This window comes from Suricata suricatta, chromosome 10 (genome assembly GCF_006229205.1).
Source record: "Suricata suricatta isolate VVHF042 chromosome 10, meerkat_22Aug2017_6uvM2_HiC, whole genome shotgun sequence".
NCBI lineage: Eukaryota > Metazoa > Chordata > Mammalia > Carnivora > Herpestidae > Suricata > Suricata suricatta.
The window spans coordinates 26,400,945-26,418,560 of NC_043709.1; the positions used below are offsets into that span (position 1 = coordinate 26,400,945).

At 39.8% G+C, this 17,616-nt stretch overlaps 1 non-coding gene across 1 annotated transcript; it reads left to right on the forward strand.

The window, feature by feature from the left end:
• Positions 1-11,095: 11,095 nt before the first annotated feature.
• LOC115305871 lies at positions 11,096-11,199 on the forward strand. The gene has a single exon (XR_003915060.1). It is a non-coding gene; the product is annotated as a small nucleolar RNA U13 (small nucleolar RNA).
• The last annotated feature ends 6,417 nt before the right edge of the window (positions 11,200-17,616 follow it).

A 17,616-nucleotide genomic window follows, 5' to 3' on the forward strand; every position in this document is an offset into this window, starting at 1 on the left:
TTTACCAGTACCAAACTGGAATTTTCTCTTTGATGCAATCAGGAGTAAAGAGAACTGAAAAGGAAGTCATGTGATTCTATTTTAGTTTCTGCTGCTTCCATGCACTACTAACATTTACCTCTTGCTTGTGACACCCTGCACACATCAGCCAAGACCCTCACCCACAGATACAGCTCAGGGCCCCTCAGCCGAGGAAAGCTGTGTGGTTTTTTGTTTTGTTTTTTTTTAATGTTTATTTATTTAGAGAAAGAGAGAGAGACAGATAGAGACAGAGACAGAGTGTGAGCAGGGAAGGGGCAGAGAGAGAGAGGGAGACACAGAATCTGAAGCAGGCTCCAGGCTCAGAGCTGTCAGTCAGCACAGAGCCCAAACTGGGCTCGAACTCATGAACCACAAGATCATGACCTGAGCTGAAGTCCCACGCTTAACCAACTGAACCACTCATATGTCCAGGAAAGCTTTCAAAGCCAGACTCAAGGCAGTTATTCTGTCCCTGGGTGCATGACAGTGGTGTCCCATGAATTTTCATGAGGTGTGACCAGATTTTGATCAATATATAAAATAGATTTTCCCCCTTCAACTGAGGATACACATTTCTATGTAGATATGAAGGGTCGGCAAAGTGTGTTGGGTATCCACCTCTCCCTACTTAAAAAAAAAATCACCCGAAAAAAAAAGAAACCTTGCCTTTCTGTGGGAACTATGAATTAGAACACTAGTCAGGACTGTAACCCCTCCAAGGCTACATCGCAATAAAGGGTGACCCAGCAATAGTAAAATAACTCAAGAAGGCCATTTCAGTTTTCCAAAATGTGCTTTTGAAAAACCATTCACCTTTTAATGCCTTTGAGCACACCGTCCAAACTTCTAGAATTCAAAGATGTACCTAATCCTTCCATTTTAGGGTTGAGACACTCCACTAATAATCTAGTCAAATTTCAACATTGTTGCAATAAAAGTTGCGTGTTTATGGAATCCTTTTTATTCATTTGTTCTGTCAAAGCAATAAAACATGACTATTTGTGGGGATAAAATTCCCTCTCAAATGCTTCCTAACATGCAACTGGATTCTTGTTTTCTCTCTAAGATCTATTGCAAAAAAACACTTTGAACTTGTAAATGATTTATTCCAAGTGACAGCAGAAAATAATGTGTCCTAATGGAACAGGGTTTTTCCCTTCTCAGAATTTTGGAATATGGCTGATGTATTTTTAGACAAATGAGATCAAACAGCATGGTTGCGCCCTGGAAATGCAGGGGTGGGGAAGAGGAGGTGCAGGGAAGCAGTTGGGGGTACAGGTTCGTGCATCATAGCAGAAGAAGGAGGCCCAGGGTTAGAGGATTGTTATTTCTGCTCCGGGGCAGAACTGGGCCATGTTTGGGTGCCTGCAGTGAGCTTGGCAGAAAGTCACTTGCTTCCTCGAGCTGTTGTGTGTCACACAGGACTTTCTGTCTACATTACTGTCTTAGTGAATGGCCTATTTTGTACACTAAATGCCGCAGTGGTTCCACATATCCAAATGAGAAGAAATATGCTGACCTAAATATGAAAATCTATTGAGATAGCAGACTTGATTATTTTCTTGCTGAAATTCTAACAGTGACGCTTGCCTGGCAAACCCCAAATGGTTTTAAATGAGTATCTAACTTGGATTGAAATGTTTGAGTTCCAGACAGGAAAAAAATAAGGAGAGGAGACTGGAGAGGAGAGATTCAAGTAACACTTTCTCTCTTAAGAAAGATTTGTAACTCCTCCATTCCTATTTCCTGGCCTCCAAGAAGGAGCTTCACAAAAGCAAAAGAAGTTCTATTTGCTTGAAAGTACAAATCAATAACAATTATGTTTAATTGGGACATTAATAACTGAGGACAAAGGACAGATTGCCATGCTCTAGCCGGTCAGCTTCAGGGCATCCAGGATCTCAGTGTCTGGCTGGTGGGGGGCAAGTGGGGCCTGGAACCAGGCTCAGGAACACCATTTGGCTGTGGCTCTGACCCCTGCAGATGCTGGCGGGTGGTCCAAATTAATGTTCAAAGGGGAGGAATAAAAAATGTAATTGCATCCAATGTTGGTACCTAAGGGAGTCTAGTTGACAGGTGGAGCATGTCAGCTAAGGTCTCCATGCACACGGGATGCTTCAAGTTAGCAGGGAAGCAACATCACGCTTGCAAATGCTTTTATTTTTATTTTTTTATGTTTTTATTTATTATTGAGAGACAGAGAGAGATGGCATGAGCAGGGGAGGATCAGAGAAAGGGAGACACAGAATCCAAAGCAGGCTCCAGGCTCTGAGCTGTCAGCACAGAGCCCGACGTGGGGCTCGAACCCATGAACCATGAGATCATGACCTGAGCCAAAGCTGGATGCTTAACCGAGTGAGCCACCCAGGTGCCCTGCAAATACTTTTAGAGCAGAACACTCGCTTGCACCTTGGGAGTCAGTGGAGAGTCCCTAGACCCTCAGGAAAAGGAACAGTGAGACATGACCATGCCCTAGTGGAGCAGAGCTGGGCTCTCCTCAGAGGAATCAAGGCAAACTCAACTCCCACAGTGAGATTTAGGGGAGTGTTATAACACAGTGGACTCACCAAATGAATCACAGCCATTGGGTCTACAGAAAAGCAACGATTTCCAGAACGCACCCACTTGCAAAAGTGAGGCTAACTTAGAAGGTGGGAACTGATGTTAGTGTGATATAACTCAGGTACTTTGCCATGGCGAGGACTCATTGAAAGCGTGCTGCAGGGGTAGGCCTGTACTGTATTTTATGGAAAGAAAGTATAAAAGAATTTCTAGAATCCCAAATGGCCAATAAACAAACGAAAGATGCTCAACCTTATTGGCAATCAGGGAAATGCAAGTTAAAACCACTATTAGGAGAATTTCATACCCATCAGGTACATGAGAACATAACGGCGGCATTGCAAAAAAAATTAGAATTACCTAAACATTCATCAGTAGGTTGGGTGTTTGACTCAGCAATAAATATTTATGGTAATTGAAATTTTCTATCTATTTTGCAATACAGTGCTATAAAAATGCTATAAAGCGGTGAACATGAATGAACCTGAACTAGTAGGAAAATTGAAAGCACATTCATGAAACAAGTAATGTATTTCTAGGGCAATACAAGCTTAAGTTAGAGAGTGTATCTAAATATTTAAGTTAATTCAGAACAGCACTTTATTCTTACTTCTAACATAACAACTGCCAGATTCTATTGCACACTTTCATTTAGGGGCCCCGCCACCCAATATGACAGCAAGGATTTTATTAAAGTATAATTAATAAAGAGCATGATATTATTTCAGGTGTGTAGAATCATGACTTGATATTTTATACGTTGTGAAATGATCACCTCACTAAGTCTATTTACCATCCATCACCACATGGAGTTACATAAAAATATTTTTCTTATGATAAGAACTTTCAATATCTACTTTCTTAGCAACTTTGTTTTGTTTTGTTTTATGTCAAGTTTTTATTTAAATTCTAGTTAGTTAACATATAGTGTAATATTGATTTTAGGAGTATGAATTTAGTGATTCATTACTTACATGTAACACTCAGTGGTCCTCATGGCAAGTGTCTTCCTTAATGCCTTGTACCCTCTTAGCAACCTTCCAATATGCAGTCCAACATTATTGACTATAGTTACCATGCAGTGCAGAATATCCCTATGACTTATTTGTTTTATAATAGTATGTTTGTACCTCTTGATCCTTTTCACCTATTTAGTCATCTCCCTTCCCTGGAGCAGCCACCGATCTGTTCTCTGCATCTGTGAGTTCTGTTTTGTTTCCTTGTTTTGTTTTCAGATTCCCCATATAACTGAAGTCTGACTTAGTTCATCTAGCACACCGCACTGTTGCAAGGTCCATCCATGCTGTTGCAAATGGCAAGATATTTGCAAATGATGTAAATAAGGGGTTAATACCCAAAATATATAAAGAACTGAAACAATTCAATAACAAAAAAAACCCAATCTGTTTAAAAAATGGGCAGAAGGTCTGAATAGACATTTTTCCAAAGAAGACATACAGATAGCTAACGGACACATGAAAAGATGCTTAACATCACTAATCATTGGGGAAACGCAAATTAAAACCACAGTGAGATATCACCTCATATCTGTCAGAATGACTATTATCAAAAGCACAAGAAATAATGAGTGTTAGCAAGGATGTGGAGAAATGCAGTGTTCAGTGGGAATGTAAATTGGTGCAGCCACTATGGAAAATAGGACGGAGGTTCCTCAAAGAAGTTAAAAATAGGGGCACCTGGGTGGCTCAGTCGGTTGGTTTCAGCTCAGGTCATGATCCCAGGTCATGGGGCCTCGATGGGCTCCACACTAAACGTGGAGCCACTCATGATTTTTCTCTCTCTCCCTTTGCCCCTCCCCTGCTCTTGTGTGTGTGCATGCACACAGAAGCACATGCTCTCCGTCTCTCAAAAATGTTTTTAATTTTTAAATTAAAGTTACAACTGTCATATGATCCACCAATTTCACTTCGAGGTGTTTATCTGAAGAAAATGAGAATACTAATTCAAAATGATACCTGTAGGGTGCCTGGGTGGCTCAGTCGGTTAAGCCTCTGGCTTCGGCTCAGGTCAGATCTCACGTTCGTGAGTTCGAGCCCCACGTTGGGCTCTGTGCTGACAGCTAGCTCAGAGCCTGGAGCCTGCTTCTAGTTCTGTGTCTCCTTCTCTCTCTGCCCCTCCCCCTCTCATGCTCTGTCTCTCTCTGTATCAAAAATAAATCAAACATTAAAAAAAATGATACCTGTATTCTTATGTCCATTGCAGCATTATTTACAATAGTCAAGATATGGAAACAACCTAAATGTCCATTAATCGATGAATGGATAAAGAAATTGTGAGATACACACACACACACACACACACACACAAAATGGAATACCATTCAGACAGAAGGAAATAAAATCTTGCCATCTGCAACAGTTTTTTGAATGCAGGAACCAAGCAGAATGCCTTTACAGAATGGGTACTGAACAATGTTAGTGGAATGAATTAGTAAATGAATGAAGAGTTAAAGACACAATTTGCACGGCACATGGGTGGCTCATAGGTTAAGTGGCTGATTTGGGCTTAGGTCATGATCTCAGGTCATGAACTTCTTGAGTTCAGGCTGTGTTGGGTTCTGTGCTGACACCTCAGAGCCTGGAGCCAGCTTTGGATACTGCGTCTCCCTCTCTCTCTGCCCCTCCCTTGCTTGCGCTCTCTCTCTTTCTCTCTCAAAAATAAATAAACATTAAAAAAAAAGACACAAGTTGCTTAACTGTCATCTCTTGGGCCAAGGTCAAAATCATCATTAATCTTTGGCTCCTGCTTCTCCTGCTGTCAAACCTGGCCTTAACCTGGGGCCCCTGCCCTTACTGGACCAGTAGAGACAAGTTGGGAGATTAGTCCCCATTGCTCACTCTTCATCCACATTTTTCATCACAGCTTGGAGAGTCTGGATGTCTTTAAGAGAACTTTGCAAATGGACTTGTTTTTTTCTATGATATGTATTTGTGTATGTTCATGGGTTCTCATGTGTATGTGCATAAAATACAGGCCAAATGCATGGGCCACATGTTGAACTTTTCTTCTACTGTATCACTCCTAATTTTAGGGACACTCAGAAAACTCACACACAGAAGAATAAATGAAACACAAACACTGTGGCTATCTCTGAGTACTTTGGCCTTCACTTTAAGACGTTTCAGGGATGTCTCTAGAATACATCTAAAGTATAGCATGTGCTAGGAGGGACGGAGGCCTTTAAAAATTCTAAAAAGGACAATAACAAAAAGAATGTTCAAGGAGTATTTAAAGCAGGAAAAACAAGAAAAGGAATAAACCTACTGCCAAAGGAACATGAACAGATGGCACCAGAGAAAATGGAAAAACCCCACTTTTCCTTTGATGTTCCAAAACAGCACTTCTCAAAGTGGGTTCCACAAAATGCTAGCCCTTTGATATATTTTGCAGGAAGAAGAGTTGCATGACCAGATACATTTGGGAAACATTGGGAAAATACTCAGATTTCTTTACTGCAAGATTTTTTGAATGCCCTAAGGTGCTGCAACGTTCTTTGAAACCCTAAGGGAGGGGTAGAGTCTTCACCAGTATTCAGATTTATGTAATAATTGACACTAGCGTTTTGTGGAACATACTTTGGAAAACAGTCTTTAAGGCAAAGAGAATGGTTTCTAACCAAAACTTGTAGAATAAATACTGCAAAGATGAAACTACGTCAAGAAACTGCTTTTGTCTTTGAGGAAACTTTGAGAGACAGAAAAAGACAACTGGAGTATTTTCAAAGATTTCAAATCTTTCAGTCGCTGCAGATACATTCCAACTACTGAAATGGGTTGTGAGAACTAAAGGAAAAGGTTAAAGTTTCTATTGGATTGGAAATAAGCCAGTCACATATCCAAAGAAAAGTTTTTAAAACTTGAGACCAAAATATGATCTTCACTTAAGACTAAAATAGATTTTCATCCCATTGTGATTTTTCTATTTCAAGCAACAGAAACCAACACTGACCATTTTAAGAAAAAAAAAAAAAACGTGGATGAACCAGTTGGCCTTTTACTGGGATGAAAAATGAGAGACTAGAGACCCAGGCTCAAAACCAGGACAGGAATGAGGGAAGCTGGGGGCACCGGAGCCTGAAATACATGCTATCTTTTAAACTGAGCCATGGCTGAAATGAATTTCTTCAAACGTTTCTTCCCATCAGTTACTCTGCTGAAGATACTAAAGTCCCAGGAGAAGAAGTCCAGTTGGAACCTGCCTCCTGGCCACGGGAGAGCTGGCCACTAAGGATCCATAGGTGGGAAGATGCAATACCTTACATAAAATGAAAGGTTGATAGAGAAAAATGAATGGTGAGTGGCTGAAAACCAACAAATTACTGGTTCCTGTTTCCTAAGAACAAGCTATATTGAATTAGCATAATTGCCCGGGGTTGGTAAAACTCTAAAATGGCGTAGAACTGTATCGTTGATTCATTGTGTGTGTTTAATTCATTCATTTATTTGTAAATATTCAATACTAACCAGTAAACACAAGGCACTTAAGCACACAAATCACATTAATCTCCTGCTTAAAACCTTCAATGGTTTACACTTAGGGTAAAATACAAAATCCGTAAGTGGTCACTAAGTCTCCAGAACATCTAGATCCCTGATTCCCTTCCATCCCTGTCTCGTTGGCCTGGCCATTCCAATCTGTCCCCGCCCCCACCGGGGTCTGCACATCCCACACACTGTGTGTCTGTGAGCACTCTTCTCACTCAAGCCTGAATAGCCTGCGTAACTCCTGAGTGACTTGGACCTCAGGTTAAATGTTGGTTCCTCTGAGAAACTTTGCTAAACTCTCAGTCTGATTCTGTCTCTCCTGTTGTTCTGGTTCCTGGAGCCCTGGATTCTTTCCTCATAACACAATTTGCATTCTCCTGTTTTTCCTGTTGATTTATGTAAGAAGCTCTTCCTCAGAAGATGGAGTATCTCCAAAATGCAAAGACTATCGTCTACTTCGTTCTGCTCTAAAATGTAGCATCGATCACAGACCAGAGTTAGAGCAGTGTTGGCACACAGCAAATACTGTTCAATGAGGATTCAGAAGTGAGTACAGACTCTATTTTACATGGGGTCTGTGTTCTAGGGACAAACATTCCGATGCCCACTGTGGAAAGCGCGGTACAGGAGGGTTGTAGAACGTACCAAAGGAACTCCTTGAGGGAGGGTTACTTTGCCATGAGGCAATTCCACAAGGTCTCTCTTCCGGCCCTTGAAGAGTTCTGCGAGAGGGCCAAGTGGGAGGTGGACAGCACCAGGTAGCAGAGGCACAGAGAGGGGTGGGAGGAAGGAGAGGAAATCCGAGGGGTGCGGCCTTCAGCAGGGAGCTACGGGATTGTGGCTATTGCCCCATCTGCAGTTAGTGTGCAAGACTTGGATGAAGACAGAAAGAATAGGACACCTGGGTGGCTCAGTCAGTTAAATGTCTCTTGATTTTGGCTCAGGTCATGATCTCACTGTTGTGAGACTGAGCCCTGCATGGAGCCCTGTCCACAAGGAGCCTACTTGGGATTTTCTCTCTCCTTCTCTCTGCACCTCCCTGCACCTCATGCATGTGTGCATACTCTTTTTCAAAAGAAATAAACTTAAGAAAAAAACAATAATTATGATATCTGTACATGACACAGAAATGGGAAGAATGATTAGTATGCTACCTTGTCCCAAAATTCTGTTTCATCAGGTTTGCTTTAAAAATGCAGTCTACATTACATTCCTTAATGGAACATTTGCTTTCTATTAATGAGTAGGGTCTTTGTGTTTAAGTATATTTGTAATTTAATTCAAATGACTTGGAAAATGGTGTTTCTAAGAGAGCAGATCAATGGCTTGGTATTCTGGAATGTTGAATATGTTACAGAGCTAGTTCATGATGCCAGAGTTAAAAGCAAAAACATAAAACCCAAATGTTTAAAATTCCTTTTTCCAACTCATGTGCTGTCAGCCTTCACTTGTTACCATAAGATGATGTTTATTAACCTCTTAGTTTTCTTTCACTTGCACAATCAGTCCTTACTTCCACTTGAAGCATGGAACCATGGAAAGACCACTAACCGATTGATGCTACTTGATTGTTAAAATGAATAAAAGCCATTTTCCCTTTCTTCCCTCCATTTTTCCTCCTTTCCTCCCTTCTTCCTTCCTCCCTCCTTCCACAAACATTTAGTAAGATTCTCATGTGAGCCTGGAGCTCTACTAGGTGCAAGCATTTTGAATATCTAATACTTGGATTCAGGCATATTTAATCAGCTTTGTCCATGATGAACACGATTTAACATGATTCAATTGGCCCATTACAGTACCCCTCCAGAAACCTCACCTTTATGTTTAAATTCCTTATTGGAGCCCAATTTGATGTACAGAGTTGCCCCTACACACACACACACACACACACACACACACACACACACACACACACATATTCATCCATGGATAATGACTCACCACCATGCAGTTCTTGGTTAGTTTATTGTTCGCTCCTGGCTCCTACTTTGGCTGAGAGAAGAATAAAAATGTACTCAGCTGACTCTTGAGTGAGTCAGTAAGCCTCCTTTTCATTTCCTAGTTGGAAACGAAGGCTGGAATAAGCAGTTCTCCACCCAGCAATTGTAATTAAACCCACTAATTTAAAGAAAATACACATAGACCTTACCTTGTCAATTAAAAGATTGTATCTAATAAAAATGGGAATCTAACAAGTACATAGCTCTGTGTATGACATATTAAACAAAACTGGGTGTATTTAATTCAACTGAATCACTGTAGATTTGCTTCCTCATCCTCTGCTCTTTTTAGAAATGTTTTCCTTTCCTTGCTTCGTTGTTTTTGGTATTTAGTAGACCTCCTGGTCTTCTTGAATAAGAACTGAAGACAGTCCTTTTGTTAGCAATGTGCTTGATGCTCACCAGCACCCCTCTGACACATCCAAGAGTCCTAGAGAGGATTATTTAAGTTTGAGCTTATCTCAGTCATTTATTTTCAAATAAAGTAGGAAATTCTGTAGGTTTAGCAGAATTACTTTATAAACCAAAATCGAGGGTAAATGGTAATAGATTGTATGGATGTAGATGGAGATATTCCTGTTGATAAGAATTTAATGTAAAGCCTCAGAGGTGTAGGAGATGAGTGAGAAGCAGCCCCATATTTTAATATTTTAATTTTTTTAAATTTTGTTTATTTTAGAGAAAGAGCATGTAAGTGGAGGAGAGGGGCACGGGGAGAGAGACAGACCTCAGGCAGGGTCCACGCTCAGCACAGAGCCCGACTTGGAGCTAGTTCTGATGATGCTGGACTCACGACCTGAGCCGAAATCAAGAGTTGGACACTCAACTGACTGTGCCATCTAGGTGCCCCACCCCCATATTTTAAAGAAGGATTCTCTGTACATATACACAGGCCTTGCTATGAGATGGACATTCCAGTCTAGCAACCATCCTTCCCACAGCCATTCGCAGAGAAACCCAAAAATTCAGTTGGGAAGATGCATCTTCAGGAGGCCTTTTCAACAGGAGAGAGCACAACAGCATTTCTTCCTCGCATGCATGGGACATTGCTCTTCCAACCAGAGCCAAGAGAGGGAGGCAGTGAGGGAGCCCCTTAGCGACTTGTGAGTGCTAGCTAAAAAGGAATGCTGGGCTCTCAGTCTTTGGTCCACATGCTTGCTGGGCTTAAGGAATGTGTGCACCTGCCCTGTGCTGCTATAGAAGTGGAAGACAAGTGAGTTTGGGGGGGAACCTACTGAGGCTTCCCTGGAGCTTGAGAATAGAGAGACAGGAGACTGGAGGTCTGGCTGGAACTGCCCCGAGTGGCTAGATGAGGACAAAGGGTTCTACCATTCAGCTGGGTAAAACTGCAATGTTTCTCATGGACCTAGGAAACGAGGTGGAGACTGTCCACCAAAGGAGATCGGCAGGGCATGCTGTAATAAAAGAAATGGGGAGATTTGAATGAGATGAAATATTAAAGTCAATTTAGGCCAGACTGGAATTTTTCTATAGCTGAAAATGAGACTCTGCTCACATCTGAAAGTTACCCCAAAGGTAAGGGATCTGCCTGACATGTCATTAGGGGCAGAGAAGGGAGATTTAGTTTAAAGACAGAGGTGAGTGGGGGCCCTGGGCTGGCTCAGACAGTAGAGCATGTGACCCTTGATCTTGGGATTGTAAGTTCGAGCCTCACATTAGGTGTAGAGATTACTTTAAAAAATGTTTTTAAAGTTAAAAAAAATAAAATAAAGGCAGAGGTAGGAGGAAAAAAGCTGTTTACTGATTATAATCACTGACTCAGCACATTAAATGAAGCAGTTACACAACTGATTTTAAAAGTAAGCTATTACACTACTTATAGAGTATTCTTGCCAAAACAAACAAAAATTTTGAACTTGAATTTAATCAAGCCTCTGGAACCAACCACTTGATTATGGGAAAGATGGGAGATGGAGGAACATGCTAATGACACCAGGAGGATGCCAGCAGCCAACTTCAGAATATTAGAAGTACCACAAGACAGCAACTTTTGTCTTTCACAAGTGTGATGACTGGGTGTTCAGCCACTGTGTGGGATGTGCCTCTCTCAAACCTTGTCACAACATAATTGTCACCTTACCCATCTGGGACACCTGGGTGACTCAGTCAGTTGAGCATCGGAGTTTGGCTCAGGTCACCATCTCACAGTTCGTGGGTTAGAGCCCCACATTGGGCTTGCTCATCAGCACGGAGCCCTCTTTGTGTCCTCTGTCTCCCTCTATCTCTACCCTTCCCATGCTTGCGCTCTCTCAAAAATAAACAAAACATTAAAAAAAGGCTTTTAATTGGCACCTTACTCATCTGATATGAAAAGAAAAAAAAGTCCCACAGGGACAAAATCCCCTTCTTCAACAAACACATGGCATAAACGAAAAAAAGAGAAGGGAAATTATCATAAGGTAAAAGAGACCTAAGAGAATATCTAAATGTGTCATATGCACACTGTGTTTGATTTTTATTTGAGGAACTGTAAAAGATATTTGTGAGACTATCAGGGAAATTGAACTTGGATCCAATATTAAATATATTGAGAAATTTTTATAAATTTGGGGAGGCATGATAAAGCCATTATTTTTTTTTCTTTCAAGTTCTCATGCACGAGAAAAACATTCTAAGGTATTTATAGGTGATGAGATATGATGTCTGGGATTCATTTTTAAATACTGTAGGATAGGAGTACCTGGGTGGCTCAACCAGTCAAGCATTGATTCTTGGTTTTGTTTGGCTCAGGTCATGATCTCATGGTTCATGGAATCAAGCCTCACATTGACGGCAAAGAGCCCCTCTGCTACCAGCATGGAACCTTCTTGGATTCTCTCTCTCCCTCTCTCTGTCCCTCCCCTCCTCATGCAAACTCTCACGCTCTCTCAAAATAAATTAATGAAACCAAAAAATTTTTAAAAATAAATGCTGTAGGATAAAGGAAAATAAAGTGAATTTGAGGAGAGGATTGATGACAAAAGAATGGTAGCATGGGATAGTTGTTGAAGCTAAGTGATGGCTACATGAATGCTGCATTATACCATTCTATTTTGGTATATGGAGAATTCTCCATCATAAAAAGTTAAAAAGTTAACAAATTAAAAATATGTTTAGATATCAAACATTTTTTAATGTCTGTGGTGTAGCAGAATGTAAAAAGTTCAAATGCATAAGTTCAACTTAGTTTTGTATGCTGGCTACAGCTGCCATCAGTTTTGTGACCTTAGGCAAACCGCTTAACTTTCTCATCTCCATTTTCACCAGCTGCAAGATGAGAAGAATAATAAGTCCTATTGTTATTGCTGCAAGGGTTTAGTGAGATAATACACATAAAACTTAACAAAGTACAGGATTGCTACAAGTATTAGAGAAATTAGTAATCCCTGCAAGGAGGCACAGAGTAAGTGCAAATATTAGCATAATCAGATTTAATTTTCACTTCTCTCTTTGTTTCCATTTTAAGCTACTCTCTCTGATCCTATAGTTGTCTTGTTACTTTTAAGTCTGAACACTGCCGTGCTGAAGTGAAAATTAGGAAGAAATTCTCAGAAGTGGAGAACTGGTTTTCTATCTCCTCACCTTGGAGTATATCCAGACTTGACCTTTGATCAGCTGGAGTTCTATTGACTGCAAGTCACACAGACTAATTCTGAAAGCTTCAGGGGAAAAAGATACAGTATCCAAGGACAATTTGGATCTGGGAAGTCAGACTAAGGGGAAGCTTAGGATCAGAAACTCTAGAGATGGGAGTAACATAAAACCATACTGTCTAAATTCCTCAGGTCACTACAATCGGGATGAATGAACTTGAATTATTTGAAGTCTCTGTATCATTTTGCTCAAGATTTCAGTTTCAAAGACAGAGTTGCTGAGTGGCCTAGTTTGGGTCACACGCCCATCCGTTGGTTGGAATGGGGAAGTGGACTGGGTACAACTAGCAACTGTATCTGGAGATGGAGGCACTGTTATCTGTGTCAGACCACTAGTTATTTTGTAATAACTATTCTTCTGAAATAAGGTTTTAGTTGGCTGGCTACCTGCTGAGGTCAACAATACATTTCCTAGCCTCCCCGAAAGCTCCAGTAGGCCAGGTGACTAAGTGATGGCTTATGGGATGAAAGTGAAAATACGTGGTGTGTCCATGTTCTGTCGTTTATAGAATTGGACATATGCTCCTCCTTCCCGTGTGGCTGAAAGAACAGGATAGGAACAGCCACTAGGGACCAAGGACAGGAAGAGGGCTGTGAGATTTAGTAAATAAAAATACCAGAGGCCCAATTAAACTAGAATTTCAGATAAACAAAGCATCTTTTTTTAAAAACCTAAGTATGTCCCATCCAACATTTGAAGACAGAGAAGTTCAACATAAATTGTTATGACTTATGTCATAAATTATTAAGAATAGAGCAGGGAGCTGAATAGTATGTATGCACCAGTGAATGACCTGTATGCTGGTGTCTGTTTAGAAAAGAGTCACTTATGTGACTTCTGACGATGATATGAATAATGGTTTAGAGAGGAAGGAGATGAAGAGAGGCAAGAGATAATGGTAGCCTAGACCAGTTGGTAGCATTAAGAATGGAAAAGAGTAGACAGTTGATGGTATATATCGAATCTAAATACATGTGTTTTGAGAATATGCTAAATCATTACCAGTGGTTTTTACAGAGTAGGCAGAATATAAAAATATGTGGGAATTTCACATTCTAAATCATATACTCTTTTTAAAAATTTTTTTAATGTTTTTAATTTATTTTTGAGAGACAGAGAAACAGCATGAGCAGGGGAGGGTCAGAGAGAGAGACACACACACACAGAATCTGAAGCGGGCTCCAGGCTCTGAGCTAGCTGTCCGTACAGAGCCCCATGTGGGGCTTGAACCCACAAACTGTGAGATCATGATCTGAGCCGAAGCCGGACGCTTAACCAACTGAGCCACCCAGGCACCCCAATCATATACTCTTAATAGGAAAGATTGATATTTTTGACTTCCTAGAAATACAAGAAATTCTATGCCATGAAAAGCTAAAAGAGGAATGCAAACTTGAGAAAATCATTTGTAAAATATATATTGGACAAAGGATTAATATTCCTAACACATAAAGTGCTCCTAAAAATTCAAAGGACAGAGATTAACATACTAGTAGAAAATGAGCAAAAAACATGAAAAGTTACAAATGAGGGGTGCCTGTGTGGCACGGTCAGTTAAGTGTCTGACTATTGATTTTCACTCAGGTCATGATCTCATGGTTCCTGAGTTGGAGCCCCACATTGGGCTCTCTGCTGATAAGCAGAGCCTGCTTGGGATTCATTCTTTCTCTCTCTTCCTTTCTCTCTGCCCCTCCCCAGCTCTCTCTCAAAATAAGTAAGTAAACTTTAAAAAAATCAAGAAAACTCAAAAGAAATACATATTTCCAATAAACTGAAAACCTTCCACCTTGTTAATCAGAACAGAAATACATATGACAACTGGATAGTATTTTCCTCCTAAATTGACTTTCTTTTTTTTTTTAAGGAACAATCTTAATGTTGGTCAGGCCATTTGCTTGAGTAAGGTTATCAGAAAATGGGATTTGGAAGTTTAGTTTGTTCTACAGTGAAGTAGCTTTGGGTAAAGACAAGTCCAAGGTAGTCCCCAGAGTGGGCCACACTTTGTGAACAGGATGACGAGGTGAGGAATCGAGAGATCACTATAGCAGGTGAGTATCGATGTCTAACACAAACAACAGCAACTGTGCGTTGTGGAGTATTGAAAATGTGCCATGTAAATGCTAAATGCTCACAAAATTCTATTAAAGGAGGTGCTAATGTCCTTCTTATCTTACCAGGAGAAAAACAAAGCTTGCTAGCTTGTCCACATTTACTTAGGTGGCATATCTGAGATTTAAATCACTCTTAACTACCACGCTGTTCTTCATTCATGCATTAAATATTAATTAAACATCAAGTATTAGACACTACATTAGGAAATGTAAATATAGTAGTTAACCAAATCTTTCTCTTTGTCTAGGTGATCAGCTAGAGTGAGCTAGAGATAGGTAAGTAGGCAATTGTAATATAGGGCCATATGCACTCTATAAGAAACACACTTGAACCCAGTGGGGTGCTAGACCTGCCTTGTAGTGGCTCTTCCCAACTCACAAGAGTGGATTGGTACAGCAGCATTATTCATAATCCCCCCAAAGTGGAAACAATCAATGTTCATCAACTGATAAATGGATAAATAAGTATATATCTAAACAAAGAAATATTATTCAGTGACAAAGAGAAATGAAGTATTGATATATGCTATAACATATAAGACATGGACTAAGTAAAAGAAGACAGCCACACACACACACACACACACACACACACCATATTGTATGATTCCATTTATATGACGTGTCCAGAAGAGGCAAATCTATAAAGGCAGCAAATAAGTTAGTAGTTGCCTAGGACTGGGACTGGGGATGGTTGGAGGTTAGTGAGCATTAGTAAATACTAGGTTTCATTTTGAGGAGATGAAAATGTTTTAAAATTGTGGTGGTGGCAGTTGCACAAGTCTCAATATATTAAAACTGATGAATTGGCCATTTAAATGGGTGAGTTGTATAATGTATGAATTATATCTTAATAAGAGTTTTTTTAAAACAAGTTGATTGTGAACATCTCTTCCCAACTTTGCATTCAATAACGCATTGGTGGGAGTAATGTTGCCAGACTAGCAAGTAAAAATACAGGACAACAAGTTAAACTTGAATTTTGGATAAATAGCAAATACTTTTTAAATATAAGCATATTCCGTACAATATTCAGGACATATTTATATCAAAAAGTATTCCTTGTTTATCTGAAGTTCAGATTTAACTGGGTGTTCTGTATTTTATCTTGCAACCCAGGTGGGAACATTGACACAACAGAAGTAAATTCTGTAAAACAGATTCCACTTCCCCTCCCCAGAGAACTAATTGTTAAGTGTCTGCCAGCACACTACTGCCTAAACCATTAAAAAAAGAGAGAAAGACTAAAAGTCAAAGGATGTAAAAATGTATAGTAAGCAAATACTACCCAATACAAAGATAGTATGACTATATTCATATCAGATAAAATTTAAAAATACTTAAACTTGGATGGTAATAAAAATATATATCGAACATGCTGGCAAGGAATTCTCAGAGGAAAACGCATAATTCTCCATGCTTACATTAGAAAGAAAAATGTACCAAAAAGTTAATGAGCTACACCTAATCTCAAATCTATGAAATTGGAAGAGTGATCAAAAGAATAGAACCAACGATAATGGGAAAAATGGAAATAATAATGATAAACAAAGTAAAAGGAAAGAATGCACAAATGAACACATTTAGGGAAAATGATTAAAATAATAAAAATTTGAATGGTATTTAAAAATGTTCCCATGCATGAAAGCTAACCCACCAAGACCGGACAATTTTATCAATGAGTTCTGACACACTTTCCAGGGATAGAAAATGAGGATAAACAGTCCCTGACTCTTTTTCTGAAGTTAGGTATAATGGTGGTATCAAAAATAGACAAGTTCAGGGGGGCCTGGGTGGCTCAGTCAGCTGAGTATCAGACTTTGGCTCAGGAATTGATTTCAGGGCTAATGAGTTTGAACCCCAGGTTGAGCTTGCTGCTGTCAGCGCAGAGCTTGCTTCAGATCCTCTGTCCTCCTTTCTCTCTGCCCCTCCCCCGCTTATGCTCCTTTTCTCAAAAATAAACCAACATTTAAAAAAATAGACAAGTTTAGTCTAAGAAATGCAGTTTATAAGCCCTTGCACTTATGAACACAGATACCAAAATCCTAGAAGAAAATATTAGCAACAGAATACCATAAGACATAGATAATCAGACCATATAGCTTTGCCAAATTAATTATAAAGATGTAGGTTGGTTCAACATTAGAAAATCAGCTCGTGTGATTCGCCACATCAAGAGATGAAAGGAAATAGGGTTATTTCAATAAAGAAAAAACATCCAATAAAGTTCAGTAACAATTCATAGTTTAGAAAGCAATCTTAACCTGATAAGTACCTTAAAAAAAGGCATAGAGCAAACAATATGTTTTAATAGTAAAATATTTTTTTAAGTTTTTATTTATTTTTGACAGAGAGAGAGAGAGCACATGAGCTGGGGAGGGGCAGAGAGAGAGGGAGCCACAGAACCCAAAGGGGTCTCCAGGCTCCACGCTGTCAGCACAGAGCCTGACGTGGGGCTCATGAACCCCTGAGATCATGACCTGGGCCGAAGTTGGATGCTCAACCAACTGAGCCACCCAGGTGCCCCAATAGTAAAATCTTAAAATCATACTTTTAAAATCAAGAACAAGACCAGAATGCTTGTTGTTGATTCTTCTGTGTAACATTGCAGTGGGGGTCTTATCCAAAGCAATCCACAAGGTCAAGAAATAATGACTGGAAATCATTTTTAAAAATTGTCATTATTCATGAAGGAAAGGACACTCTATAAAGAAAACACAAATATATGTGTTGATTTATTATTGGATATAAAATGGGGTCATT